Consider the following 25,032-nt stretch of genomic DNA (forward strand, 5'->3'; position numbering starts at 1 on the left):
GGAGCACATCAATGAGCTGGTTGGTGACCTGTGCCCAGTGGGTGGGCTGTGGGTGATGACAAGTGCCTTTTGTTTCTCCCACAGCCTTATTTGGTGGGAGCCATGAGAAAAATACAAATTGTTCTCCATGGACACAGAACACTCTTCTGAGTTTCTTCTGGTGGTCCTGTGAGTGTTGGACATTGTGTTTTGGCTTCTTCCTTTTTTTTATTTTTTTCAGGAATGCATGTTGGGGTTTGCACTCCTTCCTTCCCTTCAACTCTGGCTTAATCCACAAAGGTGGTTTAGGAGTCTGTGGTTTACTTTTTGTACGGGGTTGGCGTGGCAAGGTTTTGGTGGCAGGAGGCCATGCAAGTGGCTTCTGTGAGGAGCTGCCAGAAGCTTCCCCCGTGCCTGACGGAGCCGATGCCAGCCGGCTGCCAGCCCCACGGAGGCCGTGACCCGCGGGCAGCAGCGCTGGGGCAGCCCCTGGCAGGGCCCGTGGCCCATGGGGAGAGGAGCCCGGGCTGGGGCAGGGCTGGGGACCCCGCGGGGACCCCCCGGGGAAGCTCCTGAGGGACGCTCCCGTGGGAAGGGCTCCCGTGGGAGCAGGGGGCGCAGGGCTGGCTCCCGGGGCAGGGACCCCACGCTGGAGTGGGGCAGCGTGCGGGGGACGGGGCAGCAGAGACGGCGTGTGAGGGGCTGACCCCAGCCCCATTCCCGTCCCCTGCGCCGCTGGCGGGAACGGGGAGAGGCGTTGGGAGTGAAGCGGCGCCCAGGAAAAAGGGAGGGCTGGGGGGAAGGTGGGTTTTACATTTGGGTTTAGTTCTTACTATGCTGCTCTGATTTGATTGGCAATAAATTAATTTTTTCCCAAGGCGAGTCTGTTTTGCCTGTGATGGTAATTGCTGAGTGATCTCCCTGTCCTTATCTTGACCCACGAGTCTTTCCTTGTGTTTTCTCCCCCCTGTCCAGCTGAGGAGGGGAGTGATAGGGTAGCTTTGGTGGGCACCCACCTTCAGCCAGGGTCAACCCACCACATTTTTAAAAAAACTTTTAATCTTGAGATTGTTTACTGTGAGCAATACTGCAAATTAGGCAATGCTTTTCCTTAGTTTAGTTCCTGAACATTCAAGTGCAGGTGGTTTGAGGGAAATGCCAGATATGTTTGGGATTGGCAAACTGGGAAAGCTTCTGTCCCGCTGTCTCCAGTAAAAGGCAACATGTTCAGTCCTCTTTGCGACAGGCCTGGCAAAAGCCAAAATCCAGCATCAGATGGTGGCCTCAGGCCATCTCAGCTCAGCTTGTGATGCTTTTTGCAGGCACTTTGTGCGATTCTCGGGGAGAAGGCATGTTTTTTTGTTTTGTTTTGTTTTCCCTCAGGCTGAAGCAAGCTTGCAGGCCATGATTTAGCAACGAGCCTTGCAAGAGTTCCAAAACAGGAGAACATTTCCCCCTCTGTACATACTCCGTATTCGTGCAGGTGCTAAGCACCCGCCACTGCAGAAGGATCAGTGCTACTGAGGTTCTCCAGAGAGGCAGGGAAGGAGCAGAGCTAAGTTCCACAGTCTGACTTTTATTTTCCTTTCATCCTTACAGTTCTTTAAAGCAAACCAGATTTTGACCAGTGGGAGAGGGGAGAGATGCAAACATCTGCAGAGCGCAAGCAAGATTCTCAAGATTTTTCAATGGAAGGTAAAAGGAAAAGGAGATGGTGGGAAGCCGCTTCACACCAGGGAGGCTGGTATTTAGCTTCAGTTGTTTGCTGAGAGCTTGTGCCTTTGACCTGTTGATTAAGATAACTGTGGCAGTAGCAGAATTAGAGGTTTGGCGAGTATGGTAAGAGGGTGGTTGTTCAGAGCTGTCACCATGGAGGGAAGGAAAGCATTCAGAAACACTAAATGTGAACACAGTTGAGCAGGTACATGCTGCTAGAACAATGCCTGGCACTGAGCTTTGTCGCAGGAAACCAGCTTTGGTGTATCAGCTTTCCATTTGCAGTTGCTGTTGCCAGAGGGAGGGAGATGAGAGAAATGGTCTGTAACAGCAGAAAATCTGATTTATTTTTTAAAAAATACAGGCCTGGGCAATTACCAGTCTTAAATGTACTTAGCACTTTTGCTTGAAGGTAAAAATGTGACATACAAGAGAGAAGTAGGGACGTTGCAGGGAAAAAAGCGAAATAAATATAAATGTTGCAGTAGCTGGGTTCAGTGTTTTGCATGCAATCATGAAATGTAGTAGCAGCCCATGTGTATTGTGGATGATTGTGTATTATGATTAAACACTGAGGTCTCAACTGGCAAGAGCAAGTTGCCTTAGCAAAATATTTTGTGCAGCCTACACAGTAGTAAGCATTTTACTAGCAGGAGTGAGAAACAAATCCCTTTGGAAAGAGCCTTTGGATCTCTCTTTCCTTGGAAAAACTACAGGAAAATTTTGTCCAGACTGTTAGATATGTCATATAGGTTTTGCTGCCAGTGTGGAGGTCTGATCCAAAGTCTGTACAAAGCCTAGTACTTTCAGTAGATTTTAGTTTACTGTGATGAGTAATCTGAAAAGAGAGGAGGCCTGCAAGTGTGTAGGAGAATCCTGTGGCTGAAAGAAGTGACTGGTCTGAAGGATGAGAGTAACACTGAACAGGGGTCTTCTGGAGGTCAGGAAAGAGTCTTTGAAGAAAGATCAGAGCAGAATGATAATGTGATAGTATTAATTTCAGGTGAAAAGAGTACTAAAACATGCAGTGGGTCCATCTTTCCAACAATAAGCTGGAAATAGTGCCCCTTTAGTTTAAAATTAATTTTTCTTGGGCATAACCAATATTATAAAAGATTTTCACTTCCTGGGTCTGCATGCATTTAATCACAAGTTGATTTATGTACATGAGCGGTTCGCAAGGACCGTGGCTTGTTAGATCTGAGTGTAGGTGTTTGTGTGACCTAACAACGTAGCACCTGTAGGAGAAGTAGGAAGAGTTTGAAGGAACATTCCTGCTCTGTCAAAGGCAAGGTGTTTCTGCTTTATGGTCGGTAGAACTAGGCTGGAGTCCAGTTGGTGAACTGACACAGAACTGAAGTGATGGTTCAGTTTCTGTAGGACCATGTCTGTGTGCTAAGACTGGTACAGCCTCAAGGGAGTGAAAAGATGACTGAAGAATGTTTATACATTCCCATGGTGACCTTTAGTTTGGAGGTAACCAGCAAGGTGTTTTTAAATAAAACAGACTTCTATATTGTTACAATTAATTTTTTCCTCTGGTAGCATTTCCACTCTTACAGTTTAATCCAAAATATTCTTGGTGGAGATCTGCGGTATATTTCAGCTGTGTGGTCTACTCTGTAGGTTAGAATCCTAAGTATATTTTTTGCCAAAATTTGTTAGGAACACAATTTTTAAGTAAGATTGTGATTATAGGTACTGCATGTTACATAATGGATTTGTAAGGAGTACGCATGTGTAGCCAGGACCAAGTACAAGCACAGCTCTCTCAAACCTCTCAAGATTCTGCGTGGTACATGGAGCCACATGGAAGGAGAGTTTATATGTAACCACTTTATGCCATGCCTGAAAAAATGCAGCTGAATTGTTGTTTGTTTGGTTTTTTTTAATTTAATGTACTTATTGCTAGAGGTCTTTTGCATTTTTATCAAAGCCAATGAAATGGCTAATAAAATCCTTTGACCCCTATAATAGTCTTTTACTGATCTTTCAAGCTTGTTTTTGCTGACTTGTTGCCATTGGTACATGGGAAGTACATGGGCATATAGTGTGGTTTATGACCCTGTGAGCTCTGTCCTATCACAGACATTAAGGAACTGCTAACAACAGAGTGTAATTCACATTCTTCCTCTGTTTCGCTGTATGTATCTGTCTGGAGACTGAAAAATTTTAGGAGAATTCAAATCAGCTCCATTATTGAGGTAAGAATGTTGTACTACCAGACACTGTGTGTTCTATTTCTTTACAGCTAAAGGTAAATTATTATTTTCTGTGGAAACCCCCTGTCTCTCATACCTCACTTGAGAGAATGTCTTAGTCTTGAAATTAAGTTTGTCATAAGAGTTGTTGATGAAAATTATGTTGTGACTTCGTCTTCAAGCAAACTAAACAAAAGACATCAAGGTTGAAAAGCATTGCTATGGTTACGTTATTTAAAGGCAATTGTTAATAAAGGAGAGAAAATTGGAACTGAGAGAGGCAGTAACTGCGAAAGCATAGAAAAGGTTAGACTAGAATTTTTCATCAAAACTTGATGTGAGCTTACTTCATGTTATGTTCATTAAATATCCATTTTAAGGCTGCCATCTTAACCCAAAGGATATAGCTAGGAGAAATCTAACAAGAAGTTTAGGTTTTAGAGAAGGGCAGCATTCATGTTTTGAATTCCTGGGCTAAGGGGACTGGATGGAGTCCAGTTAGGCTTTAGAGTGGGAGGTTTTATCCCTTCTTTAGGTTTTTGGGAAGAGATAATTAGTTTTAAAATGGTTGCAGTGTGCTTTTAAAATCACATATGTTCTGATTTTGCTTCCCTGTTCTTTATCATGGTGCATTACATATTCGCATGGGACCAGAACCTTAGAAGCAAGGAATTTGGGCTTCAGCTGCTAGCATGATTTAAACCCCAAGCTTAAATATTTTAATTGAAGTCAGCTAATGTATAGCTTCTAATCCCAGGGTAGAATGTTGGCTTTTTAAAAATCATAAATATGCCCACAGTCCCTGAAATTGAGAGAACACCACGCACTGGTGGCATGGTTTGTGGTGACAGCAGCTGTCTTTGCCTACACAAAGACCCCAGTTCAAATCTGCATAGAATGTTTTTTAGCTACTTCCTTTCTGGGGTAATATTTTTGAGTTCAGAGGAATTAGACCAAAGCTGACTGATGGCCTCCATTTATGTGAAAAGTGCTTGTTTACTTTGAAAATGTAGGTTAACTGAATATCAGCTTTCAAATTAGCCTACTTTATCACTTAAAAGAGATGTTTTTCAATTAAAATAAGAAGATATTACATACCAAAGGTTACAGAAACATGTTCTTTAAAAATTAAGTTAAATTAGAAATGACATTTCCTCTTCTAATATTGATGTTGTAGCTGAGAGTTAAGCTATAAAAGGAGTCAATTAAATTCTCTGCAGCTTTGCTGCAAAATCCAAATTTAAATTACACAATAAAGGCATCATATTAATGCTGGCAGTTTCAGACCACTCATTTCTAGAACTAAACTGGGGCAAAAACATTCATCCAAACCCACATCTGTCTAATTAATAAATTCCTATGATGTCAAGATTTAAATATGAACACGTCATAGGTTCAGTCTTGGTGCCAGGTTTCTGACACTGGAAGGTTCTGAAGGGCTGTTAGGAAACCGGAGTGTTTATTAGTATCAAAAATGAGCACATCAAATGTGCTGTACCCCTTTGCCACGAGGTTTCTCCAGTGAATCACCAGTGCTTCTTCCTACTAGTGCTGGTAACTTGTCTGTGGCCACCAACCTACGCCAGCGTATTCAGGAGTCTTTAGATTTGGTTGATCACACTTTGCAAAGAGAAATCAGGGAGCACTTTCTCTGGGTTTAGACTTATCCAGGGAAGAAAGATTACTGAATATTGGTATTTTTTATTAGTTTATTTAAACATAGTGACTTATGAGATTGTGACTGGATTCTAAGCTTTTGGATGTAGGTCCTTGAGGTTTTGAAAAGCTAGCCCCAGGCGTGCAGGGAAGCGGGCAGTGTAAGCAGCAAGTATTCTCTAGCTCACCTCATACTGTCAAGGCTGGCTGTGAGGGATGTGTAGGAGCAGGGGAGGCTTCGGCAGCCTTTTTGGGGCAGAGAAGCCCCTACAAGGCTGCAGCTAAAACAAGTTATCTGACTTGAGAGCACAAATCCTTGATGGTTCAATGGGACTTAAGCTCCCTGTGTGCTCTAAGGGTTTTGAGAGCTTCCCCATCTTCCATGCTTTGCAGATACTTGTAGGAGAGGTGTTGTAGTGTTACTGTAGGTTGGATTAGTGCAGCATAGTATAATCTTCGTAGTTTTTCCCTTTGCAAAATGGCAGTGGAGGCTCTTCTAGCTGAGGATGAGGATGTACAGAGTAGAGTTGGGAGGCTGTTAGGCCTTGTGGTCATGGGAGTCGAAAGTGCCCCAACAGATGAGCAAAATGTTTTATCTGGTTTCTCCCCAACGGTTGCTGCCAGACTTTATTCTAAGGCTCATCTGTGACCCTGACTCCTGGAGTTTGCTCAGTAACTGCATTTTATAGCTTAATCTTTGCCACTTGATGATTTAGTGAAGATTTTAAAAGTAGCATACTGAAGGTTACTCTGCTTGGAAATGGTTAAAAACTGCAGAGAACTATCTTTCAATTTATACATATATATTAAATATCTCCTGCATTCTCTCTGTGCTTTCCAATATGGCAGTATTTTGTAAGCAGTCTTTGTGTCTCCTCTGATCATCTCTGCAGTAGTCAAGACCCATCTTTTTACCCTCACAATTGTGCAGACCTAGGAGGAAGAGGAAGCGGTCTTTGTCCTAAAAAATTTAAACGCTCTGAAAAATGGTGATGAAATAGAAAAGTGGTGTTAATTTCAAGCTCCATTAGAAGCAAAAGGACAGATATTTATATCCATCTTCTGTGCTATACTTTGGACCCTTTGGTATTTTGTTTTAGTGTGGTGGTTAAATATTGGAATGAGGAGTGCTTCAGGGGTCAAAGAGGAGATGGGGAGTGAGTGCTTGTTAAATAAATGTTGACAGGAATCTCACATTAAACTTAAAAAAACCCTAAGTTCCTATTGCTGTAGCGCCAGCAGTACATTTGAGGGATGCGCCTCCCTCCTCTGGCCACTTTATGATCAAAATGGTTTGGTTCTGCAAACCGGTTATGCTGGCTGGCACCTTACTTGGTTATTCCTGCCCCTGCCTTATGCAAAACGTGTGCTGAAAAGGGGAGTAGCAGGACCTGGCCCGTGCCAAGGGCAGCGATGGGGCATGCGGTGCAGCACGCTCAGTGATGCCTTTCTCTACCACAGAATCAGCATGAATCAACTCAGGAGGAGGAGTTGCTGCTGCTTGGGTAACTACACCTCTGAGAGTTTGTACAATGCGGAGCACACACACCTCCTCAGAGCCCTAACCAGCTGCCCTGGCCCCTGTGCTGGGGATGCCTGGGCTCCCAGCTGAGTGCTCCACCTCCCTTGGTGTCACAGCGCCTGCTCTTTTAACACTTCAGACAGCACTGAGCTGAGGCTCCTGACACCACATCTTTCATTTTTTTACAGGATGTTTGTTTTATGTAATGTTTGTCTCCAGCAGCTTGACTTCTGTTGTTTGTTTAATGCAGTTCTGATTCCCATTCTAACAGTTTTCTAACTTACACTGTGAGTGAGCTAAAAAGGAATATTTAAGAACAGTGCTAAGATGCTTTCTGCTGCTCTGTGCTGTTTTGAAAACCAGCTGTGCAGTGAAGAATATGACTGTTCCTGATGAGTGTATTAGTTTAAATCCAAACATTTAACAGGTCTGTGCTAGCTATCTGACCTGTAATCTAAACTGATGGGGTTTTGCCCTAGGGCCACCTAACCACTATTCTGAAGTGTTTTAATTGTAACGTGTCTTGGATAGCTAGCTTGCTATTTCTAGCAGTCTGTAGAAGCAGAGGATTTGGTTCCACTGAAACTAGTAATTTACCGAAGCTGAAAGTTAATCTGATCCTATTTGTAGCTGGCATTCATATAAATCATTTGGACAACTTTGTGCAAGGCCTGCTCTTTATTCCCTATTTATCCAGTGCCTACCCCAGCATAATCCTGATCCATACCTGCTGTCTCCTGATGTTAGTGCCTGACAGTGTTTAATCCTAATGATGGGCCTGACACGTTTCGCAAGCATACAGGGCAGATCAAGCCTGTGGAGCTGTTACTGTGAACATCTTTGCTGGCAGAGTTGTGTCACCCGACAGTAAAAGAGGTGTTCACCTAGCAAAATACAAGTACTTGTTGAACTTGCACTGTGGAGAACAATAGACCAGCCAAGTAAAGCAAATGCAGGGGAAAGAAACAGTAATTTATGCTATAGTGGAGATGTATAATACAGGTGTATACAAACTTAATTAGTGTTTCCAAATAATATGTTTAAGTGATTTTTTTTTTCTTACAAAGAATCTAAAAATGCTAATGCAGCTATATAAATTCAATTTTCCCCAATATAATGGTTGTTATAAACAAAAGCATATTTAATCATAAAATGTTTTGCAACAGTGAGTGAATAGTATGCTTTCCATTTTGTGTCTAAGGAAAACAAAGACACAAAGAAATACACATACTGAATCTGGGTTTGTCGCTGTTGTGCTATGAGATACGAACATGGACATCACAGGTAGTTCTCTTCTGGAGTCTCACTCCATGAAAAGCCCATTTTGATTTCAAGGGGACCAAGGCTGCTACGAGGCGTTGGCAGATTTGTGGCAATGCTGTCTGGCCCTGCTGGATGCAGTTTCAGCTAAAATCACAGCCAGATCCCAAACTGGCTGTTAAAACCACCTTCAGCCGGCCCTTGTTTTCTGCCTCTGTTTTGCTGCCAATGCCTGTCTAAGCGGGCAGCTTCTCTTCACATCACCTTTGCTACCCAGTGTGGTGAGTGAGGCCCTGACCTGGAAGTCCCTGATCCTGGAATATGTTGCTGCTGCTGTGTTATGCAAAAGGAGTGACCTGGAGGAGTGCTTTGAGACTGATGCAGTAGCGTCCTGGGGTAGGACATGGAGCTGAGGGCAGCAGGGTTGATGGCTTTAATGTTTGCACATAGTTCAGGTGCAGCCAGAACTGTATGTCCACATTTTTGCAAAGGTCTACCCCCTGATTTTATTTCCAGTCTCTTTTTTTGTGTGTGAAATGTGATAGTGATGTGGTGCTTACCTCACTCAGAAAATGCCTTCAGTTTCATAAATGAAAAGCCTTTTATAGGGCTGTTGTATTTTGTTTTTTTCTGGGAAATCATAACTCAACCATGAAATCTCACTGTCTTCTGTTGCTAGCTTCAATCTCTTGTGCTTTGCTCAACAGGAATTCCCCTTGCTTCCCCATGTAAAATAAACATAATTTAAAGTCACTTTGTCTTTTTGAATTTTGAAGTTAAATCTTACCATAGCAGTGTCATTGCAGCTGTGATTTAGAGATGTGTTTTAAAGATGTAAGAATGGCAGCTTTTACATTTACATTTAGCTCTCAAATTTTGCAGTATACAGAGAAACAGAGATAGTGGCTGTATTTTCCAAGGAAGATGAGCTATTGAATTAATTTTAAGAAAATAATGTTAATAAAATCTGATTTTTAAAAAAATATTTGGAGAATACTATATACGGTGGATCTAATATGCCAGTAGAGAGAATTTTCCTCTCCCTTCCTCTGTCTTTGGTTTTTAACCTACCTGAGGATGTTCTGTGACACAGCCAGCCATAATGGCACCAGACATTATAGTCTATTGTGTTAATAATCCGTGAATTAAAGCATCCCCCAGCAAGCTCTTAATGTGATGGATGGTATCAATGATGTGTGGCTAAAGGGTCCCCAAGCAGGCACTGCCACCGTAGACCAAAGCAGTTTGGAAGGTCTATTGTTGTCAGTGATCCGCTGATTATAGGACATACCTGGAGGAAGGGTGGAGCGGAGGCAGAGGGAGGCTGTGAACAGCAGCTTAAGCTCTGTCAGGTGTCAGGGCTGCCTGTTACAAATGGAAAGCTGGCAAGAAAAGCATGTGCTGCCTGGGATGAACTCAACAGCAGGTTCTGGAGAACTTCCGAGGCGGGTGAGGGTGCTCATCAGATTGCCAGGGATGAGGAGTGGGAGACCAGAATACTTAGAATCCTCTTGACGAAGAAAAGAGTAAGTCTCAACATTAAAAATAGATGCTTTTTATCTTGTATATGATACAAAATCTCTTGTGATATGATATTTTTTTATTATACTTGAGCAGCTCTGAGCAGTCTTAGATTAGGCCTGTATCACAACAGTAATACACAGGAGGCTATGTTTTGTCTTGCTACGACACCAGCTACTATTGTTTTTGATCTGCAGCCTCTGAAGACGGATGCTGCATCTTCTATGGAAGGTGTTATGAGTGCAGATTAGTTAGACAAGTGCTGGAGTGAATGCATAAGTAGTGATTTTGCATAATGAGGTATGTGAAATCCCAGTGGAGGTTGTTAAAACAGATAGACAGCCTGTGGTAAACAACAAGGAAGGTAGGCTTTGAAAACAGATGGCTTTGAAAACCTGGCAAATGACTGTTCCATACTTAAAAATCAGTTTTGTTAGTGGAAAATATCTTATTTAAAAAAAAGAAGAAAACTGAAAAAGCTTAGCCTGCATATTTTCATAAACCGGAATGTGCTAATAAAGTTCTGTGGGTAACCATGTATCATTTGTCTTTCCTGCTGTATGTGTGTCTGAATGGTGGAGGCGGTGGACTGCATGTCTTGAAATGTTCTGCAGCGATCCATCAGGCTGTTGCTTCTACCTGGCAGACGTGTTGGTCTTCATTATCACTTTGACTGTCTCTAGGTGTGCACTTTCCATTGGGAAATTAATCTTGCAATCAAAGGGTTAATTCATCGTGAAAGATAAGAGTCTGTAAGCGAAATGGGAATATAGAGGAATATTCCTGCTGGGTGGAAAGGGCGCAGAGAGGCCTGTTGCCACCTGAGATACTCTCTAGCTAAGGTAAGAGCTGGCCAGAAGATGAGGGTCTGTTTCGGAGCTTTCAAATGCACCTGTTTTCCGTGGGTTTATGCCTTTGGCATAAGCAGGAGGAGGTGTGATGCTGGGATCAGCCTCTGCTTCCTTTGGTCCCTTGTAGGTCACATCAGCTGGGAAGGTGCTGGTGAGCTGGCCGTGAGGCACACCACCATTTCTGGTGTAACCTGTCTGGGGCTGGCGCTCTGGATTCTCCTGCAGAATAGCTGCAACTTAATTTCTATAGTATGAACTCCAAATGCAATAGTTTTTGCAGTATTTCCAGAAGCTCAGCTTGGGGCGCTCGCTCTCGGAGCACTGACACTGATGCACTCAAGGTGACTGTTAAAGATCTTCCCCCATGGCCTGAACTGAGGATATAAGGCTGTTCTAGTAGAATAATACTTTTTGTTCTTTTCCAATGTAACCTCTAAAAGCATTCCTGTGTAGGTGCAAGTTACTCTACAGCCTGTGGGTAAAGAAAATGTCCTTTTCTTAGTTATTTTAGTGGCTCCCTTGGAACAAGCCCATAGGTGCCCAGGGCTCTGTGGACTTGATTGGAAGGTAGTGCAAGTGGTCTGATTCCTTTTTGAAAAGGATCACAAATGCAAACAGGGGATTCCTCGGTCCCTATCTGCTGCTGGAAAAAAGGCAAGTGCCTATGACTTGGGAATAAGAGATAGGTCATCCAGTGTCCTAAGAAAAACTGGGGACACGGGGCCTTGTTGAGCACTTGCCCTTGCATGCTGGTGCTGCCTTGGCCGATCGAGGATGTGCAGTCGGCCAGAGTGATAACCCCAACAACAAAGCTTCAGCTGCAGGGACGGCAGTTCGTGTACTTAAATCCTGGGAATCTGGGGGAGGAGGACAGCTCTGTACTGATTCTCAACTCATTAAAAATATGCTGTAAATGGGACTGCACCTGGGAGATTGGCACAAACAGTGTTTGGCACATGGCTTGGGCCAGTCTCCCAGGAGTGGGAGCCAAGTGATGCTCTGAACATGGGAAGTGTCCGTGTCCCCTTTGCCCTCTGGTTTGCAGGGCCACTGCTGGGGACAAGCCTGCTGAGACTGGCGATGACAGTGGAGCTGGGGCAGCTGTGGGAGCATGGGCTCTGCTTTCATTTACATTAGGTGGGAGAAATAGGTGTTTAGAAAGTAAGAGAAGCAAATTTTAGCCACTTCATCTTTCTTCTCATAAATTAAATGAAGTACTTGCTGAGTAGCTCATTTCTCAAGGTACCAAGTACAGCTGTTGAGAATTTTTGCCATTATGTTATTTTTAATCAAAAAACGCTGATTATAAAACTGGATTTGTAGGCAAGAGAAGGTAGTGGATTTTTTGCAGTAATTTCCTTTTTTGATTAATTTCAGTGTGCCCTTTTTTAACGTTCTCAAAACAATAAAGTGGGCTGCTTTGTTGTCATTTGACATTGTTATTAACACTTAAGGCTAAAAGTATTGGTTTTGGTTGAAAGAAAAATTAAATGATTCACGTGGTCTTTTTCTTAAGGTTTTTTTTTTTTATTCCTTGACTTTATCTGGATTTTTACTTTTAGCTGTGTCTGCAGATGGAGATCACTGGGTGAGCAGCAGCTGAAAAGTCTTGCTTTCTGCTTGGAAAGAAACCTTTGCTACATAGAGATTGATCAGAGCTGAGAGTTTCTGTTGCTTCTGTGGAGAGTTGTACGTTTTCTCTCTTACTGGGTATTTGTGCCCATCACTGAGGCATTTCTAGAGCTGTGCCAGGCTCTGCATGATGCTCAGCATCATGTTTAAAAGCACTTCAGGTAATGTAGTTGAAAACTTTCAACTGTTGATTATTTTTGTACCTAAATAAGAGTTGAACTGTTCTGAAAAAAATCACCCAAGTGTCTCAAGTTCCATTGTTTTCTATGCTGCAACAAGATTGTTAGAAATGTCTGTTCTAGATGTATAAAGTTGTTAGAGAATAAATGAAAAGGGACAGTGCTGTCCTGACATTAACAGGTTAAGAAAAAGCCAGACATCCCTGCGCTAAAATATTCACCTGATTTTTTTTTTTCTCTTTTTCAGCTGCAGGGAACCAGGATATTTTATCTCCGACACTCTGCCAGCTCTGTAATAATGAAAACCAAGATAGCATTTCTCAGTCTTAGGGCTGCTGTTAGGAGTGTGTGTTGCACACGGGGGCAGTAGCACACCGTAAAGATCCGCAGTGTGGCAATACTGGCCGGGTTGATTTATGGGTGTGCGATATACAGTGGGATATTCAGTATTTGTTAGCTGGCTGCATGTTTGACAGTTATTGGCAAGAAGTATTAACTTACATCCAAGTTTGTCTTAACTAATAAGTGATGAGCAAAGAGAAGTTTGTATTTGCTGTCTTAAAATGATCTGTGACTCTTTATCCTTCAGAGTTCTTGATTCCAACTTTGACATGTGACTGTTTTCATCTGTTTAAATGTTGCAGGTGCCATCAGAAGCCAAAAGTGAAAAAACTGCTTTTGGGAGCAACATGAAACCGTTCTTCTTGTGACTTGGAATCAGCACTTGTATTAAATTGCCCTATTTAATCTAAGCTTTGTTTTAGGCTTTTTTGAATATATTTTCTGTGATACAGTTAGTGGAAAGGTTGCTCTATTTTTTTAAGGGATAACCAAGTGCTTAAGTGCTTTGCTGGATCCGGGCCAGAGCCAGCATCTTGCAGAATAGAGCCCGTGACAACTCATCTCATCCTAGAATCTCAGTTTTCTTCACAAACTCCAGTAAACAGAGTGTCCTGATAAGCTGTGAGTACTGTAGCAGCAGCAATGTCCCAGCTTTCCAGATGGCAAAGAGAGTGGTTAAATGACTTGCTCAAGGGAGTTGGGAGATGAGTGAGGCTGGGCAGATGTAGGAGGCGGACTCTGGGGATGATTTTGTTGGCTGGGTTTATTACATGTTTGTTATATTTATGCTGCTGCCTGGGTGGTGTGATTGGGACATAATTGCCTGAGTCCGTCTGTTCTGCGAGGTGTTTTCTGAGAGAGTATCTAGAGCTCTCGGGGTGGTGATGGAGTGGCTCTGGTTGCTCTGTAATGGGGTAATTTGGATGACACCGGCTTGCTCCCAGACCGAGGGGTAGGACTGCTGCGGGTGACAAGTTGCAGAATGGTAGTGCTGATGCCTTGGTGCACCCAGTTACCCTTGACTCTTGATGTGTGAAAGGAAATAATGGAAAAAAGAATACAGGCAAGAAAATGAAAAACAGAAATGCTGAGTAACACCTGGGGTTTTTATCCTTGCATTTGCAGTTTATGTCAGTATTAGTAACTCCACTCCAGAACTCACCTGAAGCAATTATCCAGGGACTTCCTAATAGTATTCCATCATAACACAGGGAGTTACACAGGGTATTATTTGAAGGTAATACATTCTGTGTATTAATCATTGGTTGTTATTGACTTGGTGACACATTGCTGTTGGTGAAATGAACTGTGATATAATTAGGAGCAAATAATACCCAGGCATGCTGTGCTAATTATTTTTATGTGAACCCAATTCATTGCTAATATAAATAGCAATATTAATCACAGCAAGTATCAATATTTATGCAGTATGCTTCCATTTAAGTGCAGCTGTAGATGACAATGCTCGTATCTACACCGAAGAACAAGGCATATGTGGGGTTAGTCTTTTTAATCACACCATTATGCATTGTGTCCATTACATGACACAAGGCTAATTGTTCTGTGGTTATAGCAAAGAACTGTAAGACGTTACTCCAGGCTGCTGCACTGCTGAAGCCCCAGGTCTTCAGAGTAATAAACTGAATTGCACGTAGAAGAAATCTGTATTCGTATCTGTTTGTTTTTCCCTCCTCCCATTTCTAACCATATAGGCTGTTAGCACCTCTTGGAAGAGTGCTGGGCACAGCAGGTGTCTTGAGAGGAATGCAAAGAGCTTTCTGCTCCATTTCCATGGAAGGCTCTCTGAAGATGCAGCTGATTTGGGTGAGTCAGGGTCATCTTTCTGCCTCTCAGTTTCCTCATCTTTAAAAGACAGCTGTCATACCCGTAGGTCAGTGCAGCAAATGGCAAACTCAACTGCCCCAGCTGGATTTTCATTCTGTAAAATAAAGCTAGGAGAGTCTGTGTTCGGGTGCCGGTGTCTGAGGATGTAGGTCCAGGTGCTTTGCATGTTCCAGTGGCTCCTGCTGGGGTACCATCTTTCCTATTACTTAATGTCTTTCCCAGGATATTGCTTTTAACAAGTGTCATGGATTGTTTTGGGTTCAGCCTTACGCTGATTGTACACCTGCCCTGAAAAAAGCAGTGTTGGCCTGTGCAGGTGAGCGGTGCAGACAGAGCTGGCTGTACACACCATAGCAGTATTGGCGCTCAGAGGAGCCCCTGGGCTGGGAAAAGCAAGACTGAAGATTGGCATGTGATCCTGACCCTGGGCAGGGATGTACAGTGCATGCTGCAAAGGTGCACTCAATAAATTAGACAATGATGTATGGCATAGTACATCACATTCTTGAAGGCAAGGCATATATACTCACCAGATAATGTGGAGCATGTGAAGTATTGAATATATCAAAGAAAGATTAATCTTTGTCTGGGAGTAACCCTGCACATTTTCTGTCTAGCTGAGCCAATGCTGTGTAATTTAAAATGTGGAGGGAGTGTGTGTGTTTCTGTATTTGGAGATGGGAGGAATATGGTTGTGTGCATGTTTCGTGTTAGAGGATATCAGGGTATGCATCTGTTAACTTTTAATATTAAGAGATTTCCCTCCAGTATTTTGCAGGAGAAAATGCTTCCTTCACACGTGAGGCCCTTTTCCTAAGTGAGAAACTGTCCCCTGGGTCAAATGTTGCATAAACTGAGAAGGAGCAGCGTGTCCTGTCCTAACAAGGCTTGCAGGCAAGTAACTCATTCTTTCCAATCTGACCAAAGGAGGCAGTTGCTGCAGTGCGTGCTGTGTCATTGGTACCTTCTCCAACACATCAACCCCAAAAAATCAAAGAATAGGAACTGACAGAATTAACTGTTGTGTGGCGATTTGGCAAGTACCTGCTAAAAAATGGATATTGTTCTCTGAAGTATTTGTGAGTGAAAGGTTAGCTAAAAATTTCCAATCTCTGGGGTATTTTGTGTTTAAGGACTGATACTGTACAGTTAAAATTGCTACAACTGTTTTCACCTCAACAGTTTGCATCTGCTATATTAATGTGAAAATTTAAAACCTTGGTACAATGTATGAAATGATGATTAATTCACAGCATTTATCTTGGTTTACTAATCATTCTGTTTTTAGCTGATAATTTTATTTGTAATCTCCACAGTTAAATTGCCATAAAATATCATAGTTACAAAGGCATTCATGAGCAGTTGAAAGGATATGACACATTGTAATTTAGGAATTAACGCACACATTAAAAAAGCAAATTCAAGAGAAAGCTACTAATACATGTACATTGTAAGAAAAACAAAGCAGAAGAAAAAAAAAAAAGCTGCAAACCAGAAGATAAGCACATGAGCATTGCAGCTGTATCACTAAATGACACTTTAAAGATATGGTAAATTCCATCCCACCATCTCTGAACAAAGAGTAACAAAGGGCAGAGAAATGTAACAAAATAATCTAGTGCTGAGCATGAGTGGTACCAGCTGGAAAACATTCACAGTCCATGCCTGATTAAGCTCTGCCTTGCTGTCTCTCATAATGTGGACAGCTAAAAAATGTCCCCCATTTAATGAAACTCAGATGTTCACTTCCACTGCAGAGGCACCGGGGAGCTCCAGGAAAGGCTGGGGACCTGTGTTAACAAGTAATGCAAAGCTGTGAGCAAGGTGCTCTTTGCTTGCAGCGCTGGGTAGTACCTAATTATAAGACATCCAAGTATAGGACAAGACCTTTGAAGACTGCAGTGGTCTCCAAACCGCACACGCTCTGCTGTCTTTTCAGCTTTCTAAGCCCCACTCCATACCCAGGTGAAGCATGGCTGTGGGCTTACACCGATGGATCTGGGCTGCAGTGCACACACAGGGCTCCGCAGTGGTGGTTTGCTCAGGGCCAGGTCTGTAGTGATGGGAAGCTCTGCGTTGGTCTGTCTTCTACAAGTGCTTCTCACACACTGTAGTTTAAATCTAGGCTGGGCACGTCCATGGAAGTTGCTGTCTGGGAATACCAGCAGTGTCCTCTTCACCGATGTTCCTCTTTGGGTAACGTCATCACCATCCGAGAGTGTTGTAGGAAGGAACACGTAGTATCTGCGGTCTGCAAGCACTACAGACTGAAATTTTTTTCTTCACTACAACAACCAGAAGCTTAAGAAAGGGCGTAGAGGTCGATGAAACAATCAATATAATGATAAGGATTTTGGTACATTTGACATGCACTTAACTAGTTAATTTATTTAAATCTGGCTACTTTATCTCCTGTAATGATTGGTACTGCATAGGTATGATTATGCTTCTAGATCGCTGTAATTGCATGAAGGAGAAATGTAGAGTTCTATTTCCCTGTTCTTGACTATTAATTGTGTATCTCTGCTTAGGTGCACAGGGAGAGATCCATTTCCTTCATGGCACGAGAGGGACTTAAATGACATGAAATTAAGTAAGGTTTTATTCCACTCTGTGCAGACGACCCTTTGTTATGTGTTTGTTCTTCATAGAAAACAGTTAGTCATTAATCTTATGCAATACAGTAGGGAATCTTATGATCAAGAAATCAAGAGTTCAACCGTGCTTTCTTTGAAAAATGTTTTTAAAAGGCACAGAACATCCCATGGCAAAAGTAATCCTTAGTAATAAAGAGAAGAGTTGAAAGTGGTAGAGGCAGAGTAGCAGTAACTCTTTGGTTACTTCGAACTGTCTTGGGAAATTGCAATTTTTACCTACAAAAGAATGGGAAGAGTTTGAAGAATGGTGTGATAATCTGAGATAGAACCTGTATCTAAACAGGTTGCAGCGTTTAATGGGATCCTGGCTTGCAAACAAACTCATTTCCTTTCACAACACTGTTCATGGAAATGCACGTGTCAGTATGGGTCACTGCTGTTACCCTGCTTTCATTCAAACATCCATTCTAAATAATAATGAATGTTTAAGAAATAGCAGAGGGTTTTTTTTTAATTAGCTCAGTCCCTCAGGCACGACTATATTGTGATCTTAAATTCTTCAATTATCTTATTTTTTGTTCTATCATTACCTTGATAATACGTACGCTGCCATTCATGAAGGATTTATAATGTATCTGATTTTACCCATGGATTTTAAAGTAGAATACTAAATACATTTTCATTTAATCCTCCATAATGAGAATAACTGGTCACTTTTTCTGATGAGTTACCTTTCCGCAAGCATGTTACCCACGATAGTACCTGGCCAGGTGATTTCTATGCCATTAACTCTTAGATGATTGAGTTGCTTATAGATAACTGCAAGATAAATAACCCTTGTGTTTCACCAGCCTTTTCTTCAGCCTTCTGCACATTGGTGTGAGTGGGAGAGAGGCTGTATAAAATAACATGTTTTTTACCTGCCAACATCAAATTGAGAATGAGTGATCCTCCTGCCTCTAGCTCTTTGCTCAGCATCTGCATACATGTGTGTTCGGTCTCCCCACATCAAGCAGGTTTTCAGCAAGGGAGTGTCAGGATTACAGGGTTACATCATAGCGCAGGATCATTGGAATATCTTGCAGGGAGTGCACAGCAAGGAGCACACGGGATTGAATGGGAGAGGCAATGACATTATTTTTTAACATTGGGTGGGTTTTTTTCTAGAGCACAAAAAGCATACCAGTAGCTTCTGGGCAGCTTTTCCATTTGTTTGTAATGTTCTCTCTATTGATGCTGCGTCCCAGTAATCAATAAAACTTGATTAAGGATAATAGTGGAAAGCAGCAGCCTGCAACCTCATTAAATGCAAAATCCAGTACAGAATGTGGTGACTAGAGTCAAATAATCATGACTCAAAGAACAAAGATGTGGCTACAGAATAAAAGAAACCAAAGCTGATATTGCCAGGCTTTTTTTCCTCACTGACTTTGTCCCCCAAGAAGGAAGCTGCCACTTGCGTGAGCTGGACATGGAATTACAGCCGGACAGGAGGATAGACCCTGCATGAATAAGTGTCTTGCTAAAGATTTGTTTTCATTCCAGATCAAACCAGAAGCGTTGGTTTAGAAGGACTGAGAAAACAAAATAATTAAGGGGAAAAAATTGTTTTTGAGGCTGAATGAATGCTTTGCCTAACCTTAAATGAGACATTTTATTTTTGCCTCAAGTAGTTTTAAATATTGTATCCATGATTAAAAACAATAAGCATTTTGGAGTGAAATGCTATTTTAAAAAAATTGAAATATTTTTTTTCCTTTCTCAGGATATCTTTTCAAAGTGTCAGTGTGATGGAATAGACACATGAATGTGTTCTGTTCAAATTTGCATTATTCCACTCCAAGAAAGTCTGAGTGCCACCAGATCTATGTGAAGGTGGTGGAAAGAAACCTGCATCTTGATTTTTCGGGCTGGTGAGACTTCCTCTCTTCAAGTACAATGCTAGAATCATAAAGTTCAGGGCTGCAAACTGCAAATTTTTAAAAACTCCATTAGTGACTTGAAAATAATGAACAATGGCTTTAATGTAATTGTGGATTCTTTTGATGTGCCTTCTGGTTTCTGGATTGTTAGATTACTCACAGTTATTTCTCCATCTTTTTTGTACCATGACAAAGGCATAATACTCACTTTTTCATTAAGTGGGGGCGTCAGCTAAGCACGGGAGCTGTGAATTTAAACAGTAGAGCAAGACTGGAAATCTGTAGGATAGGAAAGTTTCTCCTAGGTTGTTTGATGCTGGCTGGAAGCTTTGGTATCTGGAGAGAAAGGAGCTGGCATGCCTGGAACTACTGCTGTTCTTTATGTTGAAATACTTTAAGACTGTAGGTATAGTAAGGGGCAAACCTTTGTTTCTGGAGAGAAAACTTTGTTTCTGCCACCTGGCAAGGTGGGCCTGATGGGGTAAGGGGTTTCAGGAGTGCAGGATTCTGGGATGGTCTATAGGTGGGGAAGGCTGGCTGCTGCGCTTCATCCTGGCAGAGCTAGGAAAGTCTGGGGCAGGATTGTCCTTGCTCACGTTCTTCCCCAGTGGTGCCTCTTCTCTCTTAGGTCTCTTCAGCTGCAGCATATTAAGAGGTCAACCACTGCACCAGGCATGAGAGACTCATACTCTCTAAAGTGTTAGTAAGTAAATTTTGGCTCTGAAATTCATCGTAGCATTAAGGCAATGTTCTAATTATCACATTTTAGAAAGAAAAATGTAATGTTAAAGTAGAGGTACCTGGTGGATGGTAACTTAGATGTTGGTTACTGACAATGCAAACTTGCCCTCATACTTTAGCTTGCCTGGTTAATTGAGGCTGTGTTTGAAATGGTTTCTCTTTTTCTTTTCCCCCAAATGGAAAGTTAAATGCAATCCACTTTCTAGAAGTTGTTTTTAATTTTGCCCATCCAGTAACATGCTCCAGTAATGAAACCTATACCTCTATTTAAAGGTCCCTTGTGTAATTTATAGACCCTATTTTCTTTCCTCGTAAATTCCCACCCTACTTTCTAGGGAGGCAAAGCGTACATTAGCCACTCTCCCTGGAGACTTCCATACCGTGCATATAATAACTGTGAGAAAATAACTCAGCCTAGCAGTGCTGAGTGCACTCAGCTTCCAGCCCCATGCAGAATTGGGTCCTTGGCTTGACCCCCATATGAGCCAACAAGGGGCTATTTTTCTTCCAGGCAGTACAATTTTTGGCATGTGATTTTTTTCCAAAGCAGTGACTTGGAGGAGGAGGGGCTGTGGATTTTTCTTTTGCTCTATTTACGTGCAAGTCTCTGACACAAATGCTTCTTTGAAGTGTCTGTAGGATGCTGTAGGGCAACCATATTTCTCATTTTAAAATATCTTTTAAATGACTAAAAGCTTCAGAGGTTTGTGTTTGTATGCATAACATAATGTAGAGTTACAAAGATACAACTGCAAACATCCAAAGCAAGCCAGCTTGGTCAAGCTACGCCCGCATTGCAATTTCTCTTCAGTCCTGTGGTTGGGGACCTTTTAGATTAAATTCATTAGTTCATGGTAGTTTTGAGATGTAACATAAGCCTCCAAAGGGATCCTAAGCTTCTCTTTTTTATTAAAATGAAATCTTCCCTTGGCATTTCTCTAGGCACTTCTCCAGTCACAAATAAAAGGGACACTGCTGAAGGATATTCTGCTGCACACTTAAATGCCAGCAATCCAATTAAAGGAATGCTTAACCTTTTGTAAATAAAGCTATGGCTTGCACTGCCTTTTCGCTAAAGGAAAAAAAATAACTAATTTATTATTAAGCTTCTTACTGAAGACTGATATATGTATTCACAATATAGTTTACAGCATTACAAGGCCAGAATACTATTAAAATTATTCTGTCCCAGAAGGTCAGCTGGCTGCTTTCAAGACAGCTTTGCTAAGTGATATCCTTCTCAAAAGGTACCTCTGAGTCTTTTGCAGTTTCTAGTCACAAAAGTCCTGATCCAGATGTTAGATGCTTCACAACATTTTTTTGTATTTCTGGTTTTTGAGTACAGTTTTTGTTAAAATGAGGATAATTTTCCAATTTTAAACAGTACGTGTGGATTTGGATAGGCATGTGTTCAAACTCTGATGTTCATTGTTCTAAGCCTTAGTCAAAAGAATTTTCAAAGCTAAACAACTAATTCTAAATCTGGATGTCAGTTATATATTAATTATAGAAAATTTCAACAGTATTGAAGGCTGTGTTATAATTTATCTTTATTGCCTCTTTTGCTGCTACTCAGTGACTTGGTCTGTCAGGATGTTCTGTCCAGGAAGATTTGGCAGAGATGTCAGACCAAGCCTTGCTCCGCTAGGCCTGGTACCAAACCTGATCAAGGCTTACAATGGGCATGGAGAGGAGGGGGGAGAAGTCAGTTTTCCTGCCTTTCACCATCCTGTAACTCTGTAGGACTTCAAACAGATCTCTGTGGTGGTAGAAAACCCCATCTAACAGTTTTGGTGGTCAAGTTGCACTAAGACAAGATATCCAGATAGAGTCTGTATCTTTTGCTCGCCTGGCTGATATGCTGAAGACATGTAAGCCTACTTGAATTCTGAAAAACAAAGACAACCGGAGAGCAATTGCACAGAACAGATTTCAAGTTTGCTGCTTCTGTTTCAGGTCTGAAAAGAAGAGCTTATGTGCCTGAAAGCTTGTGTAAATTTTCCAGGAATAAGAATTGGTTCAGTCTAGGATATGGCCTCTGTATATGAGTCCCAGCTTAACTTTTCTGGATATATTTCTTGCTTTCCTGTTGTGGCACCCTTGAGAGAGGCTGCTCCGGATGCTCTGAATGCCTGTGGTGCAGGAGAAGGCGTTTCTGAGGGACAGTGTGACTTGGGCCAGTGGATAGCAGCATCGCGCTTGCTACAAGTCACCTCGGCAGCCCGGGACGGATAAACAAGCGCTGAGGGTACCTGAGTGCCCGCTGGCCTCGTAGCCTGTGCAGCGGTGGTGGCAGCCTTTGGGGAGTGGTACAGGTTACATTACACTGCAATTACCATTTCTCATAGCGCTTTTACTTCTGCGTGCACATTTTATTTGGTCCAAACACTTTGCAAGCAAAGGCTGAAAAATGCAACTTATTCATTATACAGAAAGGGAGGTCCTTTCCTCAGTTAATGTATGTGCATTTGTTGTATGGAAAAAGGTTAAATGGTAACAAGAAAGATCGGGCAGGAGTCCAGCACTTTATAGCCTCACTGGGACAGTGCCCGAGTTCTGTATTAACAGTTTATCAAAATTCCTTGTTCTTGAGGCCACAATATGAGTAATAATAGCAGCATAAAGAAGGATGGTGAGTAGCAGAAATGGAGGTCAGCACTGCGCATTACGATCATGTTAACACTGAGTTCATTATTGTTGTGTGGCCAAGACCTGAACAACTCTGATTGTTGTTCAGTTTGTGATCCACACCTGTAAAGTGTTTTGTGGCTCTGTGAATTAAAAAGGGTTGTATTAGAGATAGGAGTTGTGCATATAATATTCTAAGTCTTTTGTCCCCGTTGAAAATCACAGACCAAAAGGAAGCCATGTCTCACCAGCTGCCAAGGTTCAGTAGTGAGGTGCCGTGGAGAACAACACTGCATATAGCAATCAGTGCAGCAGAAGCCTTAAAAAGGCATAAAATCATGAAGAGAGGTTTGCTCCTTCATGCAATCTCTGGTTCAGAACTGGTTATGCTTTTGTTTCCCTCTTCAGTAATCATCAGCAATAAAACTGAAGAAACGAAGATTTCAGTGAAATTGTGCCACCAATTGGAAGGCAGTGGTTTGCTTTTGTTTTGTCAAATTTCTCCAAATGGGGCTTTAACTTTGAAAAAATATTAAGTCAAACTTAGGGCTGAATTGCTGTGGGTTGCATTTTGTGTTACCATACAGGTCAGAGAGAACCTGGTTACATTCTTGCATTATTTCACTTTTTTTACAGAATGCACAGCTGACGATGGTTCTCCCTTTGCGTAATCTTTCCAATTAGTTGGGTTTTTTTAACCAAACTGACACATACGTTCTCCTGTCCCCAGTTTCTTCAAAGAACAACAGTGCAGGGGGTTCAGGAAGAACATCTCAGTGTTGATTCTTTTTCCGAAGGAAAAAAATATCTTTCCAGGATCTGAGTGCTGAAAGTGACAAAGGGCCGTTTGGATGGCAGTAAGACATTGCCATCAAGCTGCAATGCCGTCACTGCCTGCGAGCAGGGTAAACCAGGGCTGCTCTTGAGAATTCCCGATGATAATCTAGGACATTGTCGTGCTTAGCCCAGTGTGCTGTAGGTTCCCGGGTGTCTGTAATTGGTGGGGACACAGAGGTCTGTTGTCTGCATGTCTGCGATGTCTGGGGTTTGCCAGCTGGCTTATTCTTTTATGTTTGTGTGTTGTGCCTGCTTGCAACTTGGCATGATGTTTTTTGGGGTTGCGTTTTGGTGGTGGTTTTTTTTTGTTGTTGTTGCTTGCAAGGCAGATATATTTTCTTTTCCTTGTAAGCTATGGAAAAACCTAAAGCTTCTTAAAAAAAATTTTTTTAAGCAATTTGGCTTTTTGAAAGTGCATAATTGAAGAGCTCTGAAATAATTGGCTTATTATAGTGCACCCGTAAAAACGAATTTGCATCTCATTTATGAACTATTAGATTCCCTATTACATGAGACTGATTGTTCTTAATGTGACTTGCATGTAATTTAGCATTCTTTACTCAAACACTTTGCAGCTAAACACTGGGGGAGGGAAGTTCATTCCAAAATCGTGGCACCAAAACTTAGATTACGGAGCATCCACAACTGGATCCTGCGCAGCGTGCTCTCAGTACGCTCTGTCTCTGTAAGCCCATCCCAGTCCCATACTGTGGTGCAGAAGCCCAAGATGACCCGACTGATTTTTCCCTTCCCTCTTCACCACTGTTAAGGCCTGGTCACGCTGCAGTGAAAAGTGTGATTGCTAAAGACAAACCTGAGCTGCAAGGACTCAAGTCATTTCCCAGTGCCGTGGACATACTTCTGCAACCCGTGCTGCAGCCTTCACTGTGGTCATCACCCAGGCTCGTTACCCCACGGTGACAGGAAAGTGCCGCCTGCTGCCAACATGCTGCCAAGTGCAGCATCAGCGTGGTGCTCAGGTCACCTCTGGAGTCCCCACTTTAAGGACTGTTGGGAAGCTCATCCCCAGAGCTCGGCACTGCTGCCCGTGTCCCTCTGTTGCTGGTTGTGGGGAAAGCGGTGGCTATGCTGAGCTGACCCCTCGCACAGAGGGCTAGAGGTGCTGCACGTATCTGCAATGAAGTTACGCTGGTGGTCAAAGCCTTTGTGTGGGCATGTGTGTGAGGATTGCTGAGCAAATGCTTTCCAGCTGCTGGGCCAGGCAATCTGCATGTATCAAAGTGTCGGAAATGCCCATCTGTGCTGTGCCGAAAGGTGCTCCGTCACACCAGCAACAGGACGCTAACGCAATGAGGAGTCGTTACCTCCCGTGTGCTCTGTCAGCATTTCCTGTGTGTAAGCATTAGTTTAGGTGATTATTAAGCCCAGCCTAGATATCTGTGACTCCCTTTTGAGTCAGAGGGGCAGAGATGACAAGAATAAAAATACAGCAAAATGCAGGGTCACCTTGTGGAATGAGGGAGGATTCTGGGGGGGTGGTTGTAGAAATTGTGTCGTGGTTGAAGGGAAGGTGGCAAGCAGGCCCCTTGCATGAAATTCTACAGAATTACTGAACTGTAATTTCAGAATATTTTATTTGCTG

General features: G+C 42.4%; 2 long non-coding RNA genes across 5 annotated transcripts in view; both read left to right on the forward strand.

Annotated features, from left to right (window-relative positions):
* Window positions 1–15,599, forward strand: part of LOC130142475 (uncharacterized) — a 41,774-nt gene extending 26,175 nt beyond the window's left edge. For 3 of the 4 annotated variants that reach the window (XR_008819420.1, XR_008819419.1, XR_008819424.1), the window contains 3 exons: window positions 1,579–13,480; window positions 14,572–14,683; window positions 15,473–15,599. This is a non-coding gene — a long non-coding RNA (uncharacterized LOC130142475). The remainder of the gene's footprint in view (window positions 1–1,578; window positions 13,481–14,571; window positions 14,684–15,472) is intronic. The other variant, XR_008819421.1, reaches the window with a different exon arrangement.
* Window positions 15,600–17,220: 1,621 nt separating this feature from the next.
* Window positions 17,221–25,032, forward strand: part of LOC130147436 (uncharacterized) — a 317,093-nt gene continuing 309,281 nt past the window's right edge. Inside the window, exons 1-2 of the long non-coding RNA XR_008821244.1 lie at window positions 17,221–17,297; window positions 19,067–19,214. This is a non-coding gene — a long non-coding RNA (uncharacterized LOC130147436). The remainder of the gene's footprint in view (window positions 17,298–19,066; window positions 19,215–25,032) is intronic.

This window comes from Falco biarmicus, chromosome 1 (assembly GCF_023638135.1).
Source record: "Falco biarmicus isolate bFalBia1 chromosome 1, bFalBia1.pri, whole genome shotgun sequence".
Classification (NCBI taxonomy): Eukaryota; Metazoa; Chordata; class Aves; order Falconiformes; family Falconidae; genus Falco; species Falco biarmicus.